A 16696-nucleotide genomic window follows, 5' to 3' on the forward strand; every position below is an offset into this window, starting at 1 on the left:
ATCTTTACTACTGGTAGCCTTATTAAAGTTTTTTTAGAACAGCTATACTGTGTGGTTGTCAGGTTTACAAATGGCTGAAGGGAGAAGTTTTGTCGAAAATTATTTATTTGTGTTCATTTTAAAAAACGGTCAACCTTAACGCGTCACCGCCGTCTTAGAGTTTTAAAAGTAAGTTGCAGTTTCACGTTATTGTTTGTAACATACCTCATACATTGCAGATTAAGCTAATTATTTAACATTTGCAAAATCAAAGGAAATGTTTATGTAATATCGAACACGTTCCAAATTATCACGACCGTGGCCTCAAAAACCTCTGGCCTCTGTCACCGCCACGGACTTTTGAGTCCACGTTCGTGACATATAGACACGTGGTCGTGTCATTCTTAATTCATTTGATTAATTTAGAGGCACATGCACTTTTCAGAAATGCATTTTTGTTAGCTTCAGATCATTTGCTATTATTGCCCGACTGACAAAGCAAAAAAAATGTTTTTGCTTGTATGTATGTATGATGTGTATCGAATTCTTTGTCACGCTTACAGCTAGGGTTTGCAATCCGGATCCGAAATGTATGCAATTATCCGGATCTGGATCCGGATCCGCGAATCTTCCCATACATTTGGGATCCGTCGTGCAAACCCTACTCACAGCCTTTCTAGTTTGACGGATTTCAATGTCTGAGCTGTCATTAGGTTTGTCGTAGTCATAGGAGTGACTTAGGCTATGTTAAAATAACTATATAAATCAAAATAGCCGAGTTGGCCACCAAAATTCCGAAATGTCACGGCTGAGGGACACTTTGTCACAACCGTGTTTTTCTACTCATTTTATTTACCTTTCCTGAGGGTATTAAGCTTGACCATATGAATCAAAAAAATGCTTTTTGTATGTACTTTTGATATATGTAATTAATGTAATTATATGTAAAAAATTAAAACGTTTATGAAAAAAAAAATTTTTTGGACTCAATTTAAGATCCTCGCTGATGGGACAGAATATTAACAAAAACAAATAGTTGACTGACCCATTTTATATTATGTTGATGTTATAAAATACATCAACGTAGTGAGAAAACCGAACCATTGGAAGAATGGCAGCTTTCGTAAAGAATAGTGCCTGTGGCAATTCTTGGGATTAGGTTGCCGAGCGGACCCCAGGCTGGCCAAATAAGCTGTGACATAATGCCGGAACAACGCCAGGTAGATGAAGATAATAACGTCATAAAAGAGGCGAGATTATTGCCAGAAAACTCTCTATCAGTCAACCTTAAGACTAAGCAGGGATTATATTTATATCTACTGTATAAGTATTATGACGTAAAATCTAATGGACCTATCCTAACCTAACCTCTATTACAATTCTCACACACATCCGAATTTGGTCCGTCTGTCCCAACGTCATGTCTCTGCATAGACTAGGAATCCTCTAGACGGAGTTTAGAGCAATTATTTCATGAAACCGATGCTGCCAAAAATACTGGGGTGCGGGGGACGAGGTGAGCGAGTCCCGTGCCGTGACTGGTCCGTTCAAAGACACGGACGTCACACAAAGGCACTTTGACTCGAAAATGGAGTAAAACTACCGTATATTTGTGGCAGAGGGGGTAGCGCTACTATGCTCATTCTGGAGGATGTCTTGTCTCTGTGTCTCTGTCTCGAAGCAATACAAATGATATGAATGAATGAATGAAAAACAAATGATATATCTACTATCTATAACTAAGTACTGTGTCTCACTGGCAATTATATGCCTTCGCCTTGTAACACTTATAGTAGTGAATGGAGCTTTTGTTTTGTTTATTATATTTTCAAGATCGTAGGTCGAACAAACGTCTCATCTATTATATCTCTTTATATAGATGACTAGCGACCCGCCCCGGCACGGGGAACAAATACATAAACCTTCCTCTTGAATCACTCTATCTATTCAAAAAGATCTAAGCATACATACTTACAGACAGACAGCGGGAAGCGACTTTGTTTTATACTTTGTAGTGTTACGTTCGATGACGCGGCCTGAGGTGCAACAGAACCAGTATAGTGTAGTGTAGTGTAGTGTAGTGTAGTGTAGTGTTGTGTAAGTTGCATTCGATAGCGAGTCGAGCGTTCGCGTTTTTAATAAAGCTTTTTTTTTATTTTATTTTTTTTCAATAAGAAGTTAATTTAACGTTCGCGTTTGCGTTATGTCTATTTTTGTATGGGATGTTGAATAGCGCGCCAAGCGGGACGTTATGGAAACTCAAAATACCATACAATGACACTTAACGCAAACGCGTACGTCGCTGTCGAATGAAATTTACCTACACTAGGGTACAAGACTACGACTAAGAGCGTTTTCACATTGTCCGATCCGATATCAGGTGGAGTCAAGTGATTCTTGGTTCTTTAAAAATATATGGGAATAATAAAAAACCGGCCAAGTGCGAGTCGGACTCGCGCACGGAGGGTTCCGCACCATCAACAAAAAATAGAGCAAAACAAGCAAAAAAACGGTCACCCATCCAAGTACTGACCCCGCCCGACGTTGCTTAACTTCGGTCAAAAATCACGTTTGTTGTATGGGAGCCCCACTTAAATCTTTATTTTATTCTGTATTTGTTGTTATAGCGGCAACAGAAATACATCATCTGTGAAAATTTCAACTGTCTAGCTATCACGGTTCGTGAGATACAGCCTGGTGACAGACGGACGGACGGACGGACGGACAGCGGAGTCTTAGTAATAGGGTCCCGTTTTTACCCTTTGGGTACGGAACCCTAATAATACAAGACCTTAATGTTTTTTTTTTTTCAAATCTTTCAATTTCCTCAATTTATATTTGATACATTTATTATATCACTTACCAAAGTCCTTTAACCCATCAAATATATCACCCATACATTTTAACTTTGAGCAAGCCCTTGGGTAAGCCCAAATAAATTAATAACGCGGCCGTTCGCGCTTGCGGGGCCTCCGGGGACGGCACCGAAGCCCTACCAGTGCCCAATATTAACTCATTGATCACTGGACGACTGGATGATATGGACTCGAAAAAATAAAGAAAAGGGTCATTCTCTCATTTCGTGCAAATCGGTGAGATTCTCTCGATTTGTAATTTTTCTTTTAAATGGTAAACTTTTGAGTTTCGTCAATTTGTGGATTCATTTATTAACATTTTTCTGCTAAAGGCACCTTTGTAACGTTATTACTTTTCATTTAATAAGGCTACTGGTAATGAACTACGCGCTGGTAATGAATTCGGCCGAGATGGTAATTTTATCAGTGGACGGTAATGAAACAAACTTATGAAATCGAACATAAAAAAACTGTATTTCAAGAAAATTAACACCAATTAAAATCAACAATATTAAAAACATGTGTCTTAAGCACTGCGGAGATGATCAAACCGACTTGACATACACTTGGAGTTGACAATCTCAACTTATAATGTTCAAGCTAGATGGTACATTTACCATTTACTTATCATCATTATAAGTCGAGATTGTTAACCCCAAGTGTTTGTTAAGTCGGTTTGATCATCTGCGCACCATATCACATAAAACATAGTTTTCAAATTTTCAAAAATTTGCATAGACAAATATATTTAAATCATTCGCGTTTTGTACCTATGTAATTTTTTTTTATCGTTTTAACCCTATAGTGTGGGGTGTCGTTGGATAGGTCTTTAAAAATAAATAGGAGTTTGCAAACAACATTTTTTGATAAAGTGAATCATTTCGGAAATAATAATTTAGAAAGAATAAAAAACGGTTATTCCTTCTAACTTTTGAAAAATCGATCCAAAAAATATGAAAAAAATCATAAAAATAGTGCTTAATAAACTCATTCAAACAAAATTAAAGCAAACTTGATAAGTTAAGCCGTTTATGAGTTATCGCTAATAGTCTTCCCTTCTTATTTTATTTAAAAGCCTGGCAACCCTTATTTGTGACCGGATTTTCGCAAGAAACCCTATAACCACATAATAGTGACCGGAAAAAGATAGGCAAACTAGTTGATTTATATTGTACAAGTTGTATACTTTCCATTGGAACTTATTTCGTTTGTCAGACAGATCGGTGAAATTTGAAGAAAAAAATTTTTTTTTTCAAAAAATAATTAAAAATAGTCTTGACCATATTTCTTTAAGCAACCCTATTTATTTATGTTCAGGAACATATTTTCTTTCATAATATGTAAGTTTCATCCGTCAGACATATCGGTGAAGCTCGACCATCTTAGACTACAAAGGCTCCCCGGTTGGGCTCCCCTATTATCATATACAGTTTTAAATGTTATAACAACGTAATATTTATAATAACTAAGCCTCTTTCCATTAAATGCATTGCCTCGAATATATTATCATTACCTTCTTAAGTCATTCATTACCTTCCCCAGTAAAATTGGAAGGAAAAGAAGTGAATGAAACCGATATGAATGAAGTTTTGGAAGTTTTTGTCGCCTACATCAGTTGGCATCGGACCTTAATTTTGTAGAATAAACCATCTGAAAGGCGACACTAAAACACTTCATTACGTATAATTATAATAATGTACACTTGCTACTTACTGTATAAATCATGCGATGGCGATGAAGACTAACGAGAACCACACTCCTTCCCGACCCGAGAGATCGTATATATTTTCGCTAACAGCGGCACACGGGCGTCCGCTACGAGATCACGCGGCCAACTGACTGACGAACAATGTGTTGCATCGACGGTAGGCGCCATATACCCTCGCTATATAGCAAAATATAGCTAATCTATTTCTCGCGTCGGTAATGAAGAAATTACTTGAACCATACACTTATAAGGCTGTATAGTTTTTATTATTTATTTCTAGCTTCTAATATTATACGATTTAAAACATAACTAAATAAGTCATTTATTGAACAAACAACGAATTTTCTATTTGTAGTATCTTAAGGTTAAAATGTAGGTCAAAGTTATATCTTCACGCGTTACATGTAGAGATGAATGAAAAAATTGGGTGTTAATTGTACATATAAAGAAAATACATACCTTTTTAGAATTGTTAATTGGAGAGACATATACTTTAGGCCCTATGTTACAACCTTGCATTAACAGATATTTGAAAACGCCACCACATTTTTGGTAAATTTCCGAAAACACCGATTTGCACGAAATGCGAGAACGACCCAAAAACTTCCAGAACCGTTTTATACGGAACTTATATTTGGTCAATCTTTGTTTTTAATTGTAATAAAGAAGTTGTCATTATTTGTATATTGTAAGTATTCCTTCTGTAAATGTCTGATAGTTTTCATTTGGTAGGTTGTACAGTTGTAGTGCTTAATAGGGTATTTGATTTTAAAACCCGTATAAAACTAAAAAGGATAGGTAATTTGATCGTGACGTCACATGCTAGTGTTTCATATAAATTCCATAGAAAGCAAATCGTTTACAAGCAAATAGATAGCAAAAGTAGTAGCAAATCGTTTTGACAGTTCGAAAAAAGAAACAGATTTCACTAGTAATTAAATACGTTATTGTACCTAGCACGTACAACAACGTGTGTGTATAAAAATAAAGTTAGCCTGTGTGGTGGTCGATAAAATCCGGGCGCGATAAAATTTTCATGCACTATGAATGCCGGCTAGAAATAGTTTCCAACGGGTTCGTGTAAACTTCCGGCTTAGTTATATGCGTTGTTTGTTTGGTGAGAACTATGGCTATTTTGAAAATTGTATATTTATTCAGCAAACTTAATGTATAAGCTGGTAAAAATAGGCGTAGGTGGAGGATAAGATTGTGAATTCATAGGTAGTCATTTAAGTAGTAATAATGAACATCAAAACTAGCGGATCAGACTACTCATTGAAAACATCTATTCTCTAATAATAACTTTACAAAAAGAGATGTCTCTGATTAGAAATATCGCGTCGTTTCATACGCTACTAATACAGAGAGAGAGATACTGATCGTATATACAGAGAGACGTTGGCACTAGACGAAGCCCATTAAATAAAGGAAATAAAAATAATTGCGGTGTCAGACTGGGTTTGCTATTAGGTATAGTTTCTGCATTTTTAGGGTTCCGTAGCTAAATGGCAAAAAACGGAACCCTTATGGATTCGTCATGTCTGTCTGTCTGTCTGTCCGTATGTCACAGCCAATTTTTTCCGAAACTATAAGAACTATACTGTTGAAACTTGGTAAGTAGATGTATTATGTGAACCGCATTAAGATTTTCACACAAAAATAGAAAAAAAAAAACAATTAATTTTGGGGGGTCCCCATAATTAGAACTGAAACTCAAAAAATTTTTTTCATCAAACCCATACGTTTGGGAAAATGATATTAAGGTTTCTACACTCTAAAAAAAATTTGGTTGGCCCTATCAATATCTTGATAGTCGTAAACAAGCATCTTGATTCCATACGAGCCTAACAAGAACTTAGACATATCAAATAAGGTAATTCTGATTGCTATTACTATATCTATGTAACTGAACCAATTAAGATCTTGTTCAATATTTACACGAAAAATAATTATGCTAACTAATTGATCCTAGCAAGATCAACTAAGGGCTTGATAATTATTATCATGATAAGTTACTGTACCAACTAATACAAACAAGTCAGTTTAACTAACATGTAGGTCAATATTAACATGAAGAATTACTGTATTAACTATTTGACCCAAATAAGTTCAACTAAGAACATGATTACCTCGACTAATGCACCTTATTAGCCTGAACTAAGATATTGTTAAATTTGAATCTCAATAGTTTAATCATTTCAACTAAGATGTAAATCAATGTTAACATGAAGAATTACTGTATCAACTATTTGACCCTAATAAGTTCAACTAAGAACATGATTGCATCGACTTATGCATCTTATTAGCCAGAACTAAGAAATTGTTAAATTTGAATCTCAATTGTTTAATCAGTTCAGTCAGTTCAGTTCGCTTGCGCAACAGGACGCGGTAGGTCGTGCGCATTCTGCCTTGCACCTGGCCGCGAAACCGGTTAATTGCTAGTAGTGATAACAATTAAAAATAAGCGTAAACAGTGTATTTTTCGTAATGGCGAAGTGTTTCGAATGCGGAAAAATAGTGTCCAAGAAGGATTCTGGATTACAGTGTAGTACGTGCAATAAATGGTGGCACGGTAGATGTGTATCTATAACTAATGAGCAACTGGCTGCGCTAGTATCAACTGACGCAGCATGGAAATGCCGGAAATGCACGGGGACTAGCAAAAACAAACGAATCTCAATAATACTACCAGACCCAGCTGAGGACGACAACACCAGCGACGTCACGACACCAGTACCGGAGCGTCACAATAAAGACCAGCTCGTCAAAGAAATACGTCAACAAATTAAGGAAATTTGGAAAGACGAATTAACCCGTCAACTAGGACTGGTGCTCGAGCAAGAACTAAAGAGTCAGCTACAGTTCTACTCTGATAAGATAGATGACTATCAAGAATCCCTAGATTCATTTAAGGAAAAAACAAAGAGGGTAGAAAACGAAAACATAGACCTGAAAAACAAACTCACTAACATGAAAAACAAAGTGGAACTACTAGAGCAAAAGGTCCACACTATGGAACAAAACCAAATGGGAAATCACCTGGAAATATGCGGCATACAAAAAACGGAAGGTGAAAACCTGAAGGAGATCGTGAAAAAAATCGCTGAAAAAATAAACCAGGACCCCGACGACATCATACAAACATACAGAAAAGCCAATAAGGCACCAGAGGGACAAAAAAGGAATTTAGACACAGTAGTGGTCACACTTCGCGAAGGACGGCGGGATAAATGGCTGGACGAATCCAAAACCACCACCCTCACAGGGCGCGACCTCGGGAGACCGGAAGATTACAGGATCTTTATGCGTGAGGCCTTATCACCCACGACCGCCTATCTACTCTGGAAAGCCAAGTCGGAGCTAAAGGAAACCAATATGTATAAGTTTGTATGGTGTAAAAAAGGATGCATACTTATCAAGAAGGACGAGCAAGGTAAAACACATCCTATAAGATCGGTGAGTGATATTGAATATTGGGCTTCCAAAACGGATTGACTCTTACACACCTATAAAGACATCTAAATGCCTACCTAAAGATAAATAGTTAAATGTGTAGCTCACTCAACATCAACGAAGGTACTTTCAGCAGTTGGAACGATTATATAAGTGCTATTCCAACAGGATGTCGATATCTTATTACACTGCATGTAAACATAAGATCGATCTTGTTAAACTTCTCGCATTTAGAATACATAGTTACACATAGTAATCGCACAATAGACTTAATTGTACTCACGGAAGTTAACATACCCGATTCATGTAAATCATTATTTAATTTACCGGATTATAACATGCATACTAATCTTAGAAAAAACCGGAAAGGCGGTGGAGTTATGTTATACGTACGCAAAACCATCCCATTTACCCTGATCCCCCATGCGTCCTTACACTTTGAATCGCTAAGCGGGCGCATAGACATAAATAACAAAGAAAAAATCAGTATCTGTGCGGTGTACCGACCGCCCGATAAATGCAAATCGCACTTTGTAAACGAGTTATGTTCAACTATAAAACACATCTCCGACAAAAACAAAGTGATTATTATTGGTGATATGAATATTGACTTGAAAAAACAAAATAATATTAACACTACGTATTTAAATAGGCTTTCTGAATTAGGACTAGAGAGTGGCATAAGTCAATTCACCCGAGAGGAAAGTAAAGGAAACATTATATCGAGATCCTGTATAGATCATATTTTTTTGAGGCCGATCAATTGCCACTCAGTACATACCGGGGTCATTAACATATCTATTGCAGATCATTACATAACTGGCTGTGCGCTAGCGATAGCCGGCGCAAGCGCCCGTGCGCCCGCGGCGCGATTAGTCACCGTGTTAGATAACGATAAGGTCGATATTGCGCTGCAGCAGGTTGAATGGGATGAAGCACTTGCCTACAATTGCCCGAATAGAATATTTAACTTCGTTAAGGAAAAAATACAAACTGCATACGATGAATGTAAAAAGACTATAAGGTGTAAAAATATAAAAACAAAATGTAAATGGGTAAATAAAAAAATGTTAATAATGTGTAAACAAAGAGATAAAATGTACAAAATTTGGAAAAAATCGCCGGAAAACATTGAAAACAGAATTTTATATAATAAGTATCGTAACAAAACAAATAAATACATTAACTTTATTAAAAATAGGTACATTAAACAAGAAATTACTAAAAATTTCAAAAACTCAAGAAAAATATGGCGCATAATTAATGAACTGTGCGGAAAAATAAATTGTTCTATTGATGATGTAATTATGAACCATTTTAAAATGAATGAAAGAGAGATTTCTAGTAATTTTGCCCGAGAATTTCATAATAATGTAAATAAAATATCAGTTCAATGTAAATCACAAATTCTCGACCATACTGGGTTTGCCGGGGCCGCAGAGGTGGCAATGAGGATTAAAAAAGCGACATGTGCCAATATTTCGAAAATAATCAAAGCCCTAAATGATAGAAAAAGCCCGGGGTATGATCAAATTCGAGTCATAGACATTAAAAAAAATTGTATTAACATTACACCAGTTCTTACTCACTTAATTAACACCTGCCTTGCGACATCTGTATACCCCGACGAACTCAAAACGGGTATAATACGCCCTATTTACAAAAAAGGAGTGCATAAAGACTATAACAACTATAGACCAATAACTATATTGTCGTGTATCGATAAGATAGTTGAGAGATACCTCGGTAACGAAATCAGTAACTTTTTGACTGAAAACAATATAATAAACAGTAAACAATACGGTTTCCAAAAAAACCGAAGTACCTCTCAGCTACTTTGTGACTTTAACAATGAAATCAACGAGCACATGCATGAAAAAAGGCATGTGCTCGTTGTTTTCATTGATTTCAGCAAAGCTTTTGAAATGTTAGATTATCAAACGTTGTATTACAAACTAGAGCAGAGCGGTATACAGGGCCCTTTAGTTAACTTGCTGAAAAACTATCACACAAATAGACATACACGCGTAAAGATAAACAACACATACAGTGACGAAATAAAAACCGAAAAAGGCACAGCGCAGGGATCCATAATCGGCCCAACTGAGTACTTGCTGTATGTTAATGATATGTGCAACATAATAACCGAGGGCTCGGTCTATCAGTTCGCGGACGACACATGCATTATCACAGCCGACCGTGACATAGTGGCCGCCGAGCGTACAATGCAATCTAACTTCAACACCCTTTGCAAATGGGCGCATGACGTCGGTTTAGTAATTAACGCGCAAAAGACGAAAATAATGCATATTCGTTCGGCTCAGAATAAAACTACTCATGACATTACTGTGGTTGCACACCAACATAGCTGCCTGCACCAACCTAATATCACAACGTGTAACTGTGATAAAATCGAAGTAGTCACAGAACACATGTATCTTGGGCTCATAATCGACCACAGATTCAACTGGGGGCCTCATATTAATTATGTGTGCGATAAATTAAGAGCAATTCTAAGTAAAATGTCAACACTAAGGTACAAATTACCGTACAAAACCTTACGTATGTTGTATTTAGCCCTCGCTGACTCTGTGATCGGTTACGCTCTGAGCACATATGGTAGAACCTTTAAAACATATATAGAAAAAATATATAACTTACAGATAAGACTATTAAAGACACTTGTACCTAAGCATATAAAAAAGAAGCACGAAACAGACTACGCACAACTTTTCAAATACTGTAATGTACTCCCAGTTCAAAATAAATGTAAACTAGCCATACTAACTGAAGAATATCACCATGTCACTAAACTAAAAGAATATAAAAGATGTACAAAACTAAGAAGCCTACAGAACCAAAACAAATATTGTTTACCCAAATATAATAACATATATGGCACTAGGCTGTATACATATATATTGCCTAAAATATTAAATGATTTACCAGAAGATGCTAGAGCAAAATATGTAAACGGGAAAAATATAAAAAAAGTTATTAAAATGCACTTGTTGCAATCTAACGACCTTAGTTACATATAATAATAATTTTAGTTATTATAAGATAGATATGTATCATGATTTCTTTTTCTTGAACTCCCCATCGGCACACAAACCTCCTCAAGGTTTTGCCCACGATGGGTCCTGTAATATTAACATGCATGTAACTTGTATTATTCAATAAATTAAAAAAAAAAAAAAGTTCAACTATGAAGCTTGTCTAGTACAATATACCATTCTTCATCAATTGTACTAGTACAATAAAACACAACAACAAACAACAAGCTTCATAGTTGAACTGATTAAACAATTGAGATTCAAATTTAACAAAGTAAAGTTTTATGAAAAGGGGGTAAATGAATAAAACAAAAAATATATATAATAAGATGTTATTTATTCATCTAAACATTTAGAAAACTAAACGTTTTACATTTAAAAATCGAACTTTCTTTTACATACCTTACATATATATTATAATTTCCATTTAAAACGGGCTACAAATATAATGACCGTTTGGCGTACAACCGTCGATTTCCCCCTTATGGGTACCCGTTGGCGGCAGGCTCGGGGACGTCTGTCGCCTACACGAGGGTCCCTGGGATGGCCAATGCGCAAAAAATGGCGCACTCTTAGAGAAGTAAAGGGAAACAGTTCCTCCGAAGTCGAGTCCGCAGTTCGGACAGCCGCTGGCGGGGTTTCGGAAGCATGGTCCCGATCGTTTCCCGTGCCTCGCCTTAAATCCTTGAGGCGGCCAACAGGGGTTTTACTGGGTAGACCTGGGGTCTCATTAGTCCACAACAGGGATTCCCACATAACCATCCCGGCCCGTCCCCGCGCCTTTTATTCCCGTCGCCGCGATTATCACTTGCTCCATGTTGCACATACACTATTATACATTAGGTACACAAAGCAAAGGTAACACGTTCACTGTTCCAGGCTTGCCGTGAAATAAAGGCACAAGTAGAATTTATTTCGTTGACGCGTACTTGAATGACTAAGTAGTTGAATGTTGAACGTCGAGGCTGAGACTGACTCCCCACTCGCACGGTCACAGGCGCCGCAGGGGCGCGGGCGGGGAGGACCGCGGGTGCACCGGCGCCCCGCTACTTATCTCTTGATTGAACGGATTAACTGATTATTTAATTTAATTATGAAGAAAATCGATTTAACAAATAATTCTTAATAGAATGGAATATTAGTTTCGTAATTAATACAATAACTTGATCATAATGGGATTGAATGTTTTATCTTCGTTGTTCTAAATATTATATGTTTAGTTGATTAAAATACCAAGTCTTATGTAAATCAACAAAGAGAAAATAATCACATAAACTATTAAAATGTTCATAACTATTAACATATTTATCTGTTTTAATTAATTTGTTAAGGATTGAATCAACCTACGTTACATAATTATGCCAACAAGTTAATGATAGATGCAAAGTATACAATTGTTAGGATTAATAACATACCTACTTTATTAGTTCAATCACAGATACACTTATTGTTTTAAGTAATCAGGTTTCTTTGATTTATATAAGATCGTTATTGTTATAATTAACTTAACGTCAACTAAGAGAAAACTGCTCTTAGTTGGTCTTCATTTTTTAGAGTGTAATATCATTTTTAGGGTTCCGTAGCCAAATGGCAAAAAACGGAACCCTTATAGATTCGTCATGTCTGTCTGTCTGTCTGTCTGTCTGTCTGTCTGTCCGTCTGTCCGTCTGTCCGTCTGTCTGTCCGTCCGTATGTCACAGCCACTTTTCTCCGAAACTATAAGAACTATACTGTTGAAACTTGGTAAGTAGATGTATTCTGTGAACCGCATTAAGATTTTCACACAAAAATAGAAAAAAAACAATACATTTTTGGGGTTCCCCATACTTCGAACTGAAACTCAAAAAAAAATTTTTCATCAAACCCATACGTGTGGGGTATCTATGGATAGGTCTTCAAAAATGATATTGAGGTTTCTAATATCATTTTTTTCTAAACTGAATAGTTTGCGCGAGATACACTTCCAAAGTGGTAAAATGTGTGTCCCCCCCCCCTGTAACTTCTAAAATAAGAGAATGATAAAACTAAAAAAAATATATGATGTACATTACCATGTAAACTTCCACCGAAAATTGGTTTGAACGAGATCTAGTAAGTAGTTTTTTTTATACGTCATAAATCGCCTAAATACGGAACCCTCGGCCCTACGGAAGCCTAAATCGGAAATACGGGCGAGTCCGACTCGCACTTGGCCGCTTTTTTTCTAAACTAGTTTGCGCGAAAGACACTTCCAAAGTGGTAAAATGTGTGTGGGGGACACACATTTTACTCATACCTTTATTGAAATAAATTTATTTTTGTAAATTTATTACCATTATAATCTTCGATGCGAAGAGTCGAGGCGAATATGTCCAATTTCCAATTCATTTTATACATGTATTTTCCCTTCGGTGCCCAGTAACATTGGTGTATACTTAGTTGTATACATTATAATTGGTAAGTACCTACATATATGTTTTAAAATGTACCTAAACGATTGAGTCCTAAAAGGTTAACCCCCATTTCGCTAACCCGAGGTTAACCCGTTAAACCGTTAAACCAGTGTCAGATTGTACTTGTAACCATGGTAACTCCAGGTTTAACCGGTTAACCTCGGGTTAGTGGGACGGCGCAAGTGGCCATAAATGGCGCAGTCGGTTGGACCTTAAAAAATACCGTATCAAAAGTCGATTTTCAGAGTTCAGGCCCCTTAGAATATTGAAGAACCTCTTAAATTATTGAACACCGTACCTGCGTATTCGTGTCACGGCGGGGGCAGAATTAAGCAACTTTTTAAGGCACTCCGGGCTATTTCTTTACCTGCTTTTGAAAAACCAGTATACATTGAAACTTGAGATGTATAAAAATTTTAGTAATCAGAGATCAATCTAAAGCTGGTTAGTCAAAGAAACGGTGATAATGTTGGTGACTTAAAGCAAAAGTTTGTTTCGAATCAGTTTCGGTTATGGATTTGACATGAGTTTGCGATGCGTTGCGCATTTTGATGTTGTCATTAACTTTTAGATAGTTCAAGGGGAAAAACCAGATAAATGATGATTAAAGTTTTAGCAAAAGTAGCGAAGGTTTATATACAATGCGAGTCACAAAACAAGAAACTAATTGTAGGTAAGTCTGAATTTATATGCGACCCATTGAAAGAAAAAATACCTATGTCTTAAAATAATAGGTACAATAGGAAAATAAATGAATGGCGATCGATTGTGTTGTCTGATGTGATCTTTCTTTCTCTTTCTTTCTTTCAAATCCTGCATACCAGTTCTATCAACCATCTCAAATCAACCAAAACCAACTCCAACCAACTCTCAACCATCCGACTCTGAAGACAACCTTTTCTTTTAAACATTATATTCTATCTTATTTATTATAACTTTATGGCACAATTTAACACAAAAAGATTAAAAATGGCGAACCTAAAGTCTTAACTTAAGGCATTTTCTATATCTCAAACATGGGCTTAACATTTCAGTTTTTCGAATCTAAACCTTTCGCCTACGTATGACCCACAACTACCCCCCATAAATGTTAACAGGCGTTACCGGGAGTGTTATGGGCGTGCCATTACTCGTTAAGCTACAAGGGCTATGTACAACTGGCTCATAACAGGTTTACATTCGGTGGACGATTAAGATCAATGTGGAAAAGACGGGCATATAATATACTCGTGTTGTGTTTAAAGAACTTTATTTCTCAAAAGAAATTATACATTTCACTTCATGAGAATACATACTTAAATAAAAGTAAATCAGTGAACATCGCAAGTTATACAAAACAAACAAAAACAATAACGAATTAAATTAAATTTTGTCACAATAACAAGTTTCAGGTAGCATTAGAAAAGACCAGTATTTGGTTGGAAAGACCGACATAGGGCAGGCACTAGTATTTGAATACGTACCTACTTAACTCACAGTTAGGAAGGGAAAGCTTTAGAATGAAATATAGTATTTTATTCAATCGTGATATAATGGAGAGATTTTCAGTCGAGTACCGTGTTTAGGCAACGAAGCTTGCTGAGTTGCCTAAGTAACGTACGAGATTGAAAAGCTTGATTATATCACTATTGTATACAATACTTTTTCTACGAGTCAACAAAAAAAATACTTAAAACTAGTAGAAGAATCATATATGTAGGTAAAAAAAACAAAAGTATACAGCTAAGATGCGCGAGCAGCCGCGATACCCCCGGCCGGTTGGTCAACGACACCTTCTCGTAACTCATGAGGCCCTGGTACTTGCTCCGCGCTTTCGATTGGTCAATTTCATTATAGTTGACTAAACTGTACCTATCGAAATGAATATTATAGTTGGGGTCCCATAGTGACAAAAGTATGCGATTTCAGTTTCACTTTGGTATACGAAGTCTTAATCAAGTATTGCAGTCGACAAGTAGAAAAAAGAATTTTGTTTGTTTGTTTGTGATACCTATGGATTAGATATGTCAGTGTCAAAGGTGATGTTTCTTCAAACAAAAACGTCACTTTTCACACTGACACATCTAATCCATATCGTTTCTATTAGATCTATTAAGTAATTGACGTATCTTAAAGTTCGAATCGGGCTGTAGATCTTTAGTAAACAAATTCAATAGGTATACAATTGTTAAAATGTAGTTGTGAGTTAAATAAAAGTTATACAATTCTCGACTCATCTTTTTAAAGCACTGTTGAAAAACAATATCGACTCGCTTAGCCTGCCGTTTCGACCCTCAATAGTTTTTTGTACAACAAGAGATCAAAGTTTGATATTTCTTCGAGTGCTTATTTTGAGTCCCGTGCAAGCGAAAGATTCTATACTAATTTAGAATCTTGAGCGTAGTAAGGGACTCAAAAGCGCACGAGAAGTAAATCACTTTGATATCGTGTAGTTCACAAAACTTTTCACCTCAGCAGTGAGAACATATTAGAGAACCCGAAAAATGTATTCCTTCTTCATCACTTACCTCTATTCACTCATGTTTTCTTAAGATATGCCAACAATTAAATTTTCACCTCAGCAGATCGAACAAGGGTACTTTGCTACTTAAAAAACAGTCAGCAAAATCGCATTTTGCTCATTTTGTCTCACTCAGTGAGCAAAATGCGATTTTGCTCACTGTTTTTAAGTAGCAAAGTACCCTTGTTCGAGCTGCTAAGGTGAAAATTATTTTTGCAATATACCTACATATCTAAATTCAATTAGGCACCTTAGCAAACACACATTTTCCTTCTTTCCTTGAAAACCGAGATTAGCAATAAACCGAGATTTCCCCGCAAAATTGCTTTAACAGTATTGTTTACTATTATTCCCGGCCGTGTGGACGCGCCCTAATCCCCAATTAGGGCGGACATAAAGCCGTGTCCACACGCGCGGGTAATGGCGGGGTTATGGGGAAATGGTCGATAATGAATTTTGGAGATGTTTTGGGCCAGGGATATTATAGGAAACATAGTTTGGTGCAGAATATTGGAGCTATCGAAATGTTAGGTACATTAGGTTACGCAGTTTTGGAAGAAAATTCTTGTTTTGGTTTTAATATAGGTACCTACTGTACAAAATAATTAGAATCCCATTTGAAATCGACCAAATATCATTGTTATGGTGGTCTTTCTTATACGTATGTTTCTTCTACGTTTCGTGATTCAGGGCCCGATTCTGATTTTGAAATA

At 36.4% G+C, this 16696-nt stretch overlaps 1 protein-coding gene across 1 annotated transcript in view; it reads left to right on the top strand.

Annotated features, from left to right (window-relative positions):
- The window catches only part of LOC134654447 (protein Fe65 homolog), a 98905-nt gene that overhangs the window by 52425 nt on the left and 29784 nt on the right, over positions 1–16696 (top strand). The gene's annotated exons all lie outside the window — the stretch shown is intronic.

The sequence above is a fragment of the Cydia amplana genome, chromosome 15 (assembly GCF_948474715.1).
Source record: "Cydia amplana chromosome 15, ilCydAmpl1.1, whole genome shotgun sequence".
In the NCBI taxonomy this organism is placed as follows: domain Eukaryota; kingdom Metazoa; phylum Arthropoda; class Insecta; order Lepidoptera; family Tortricidae; genus Cydia; species Cydia amplana.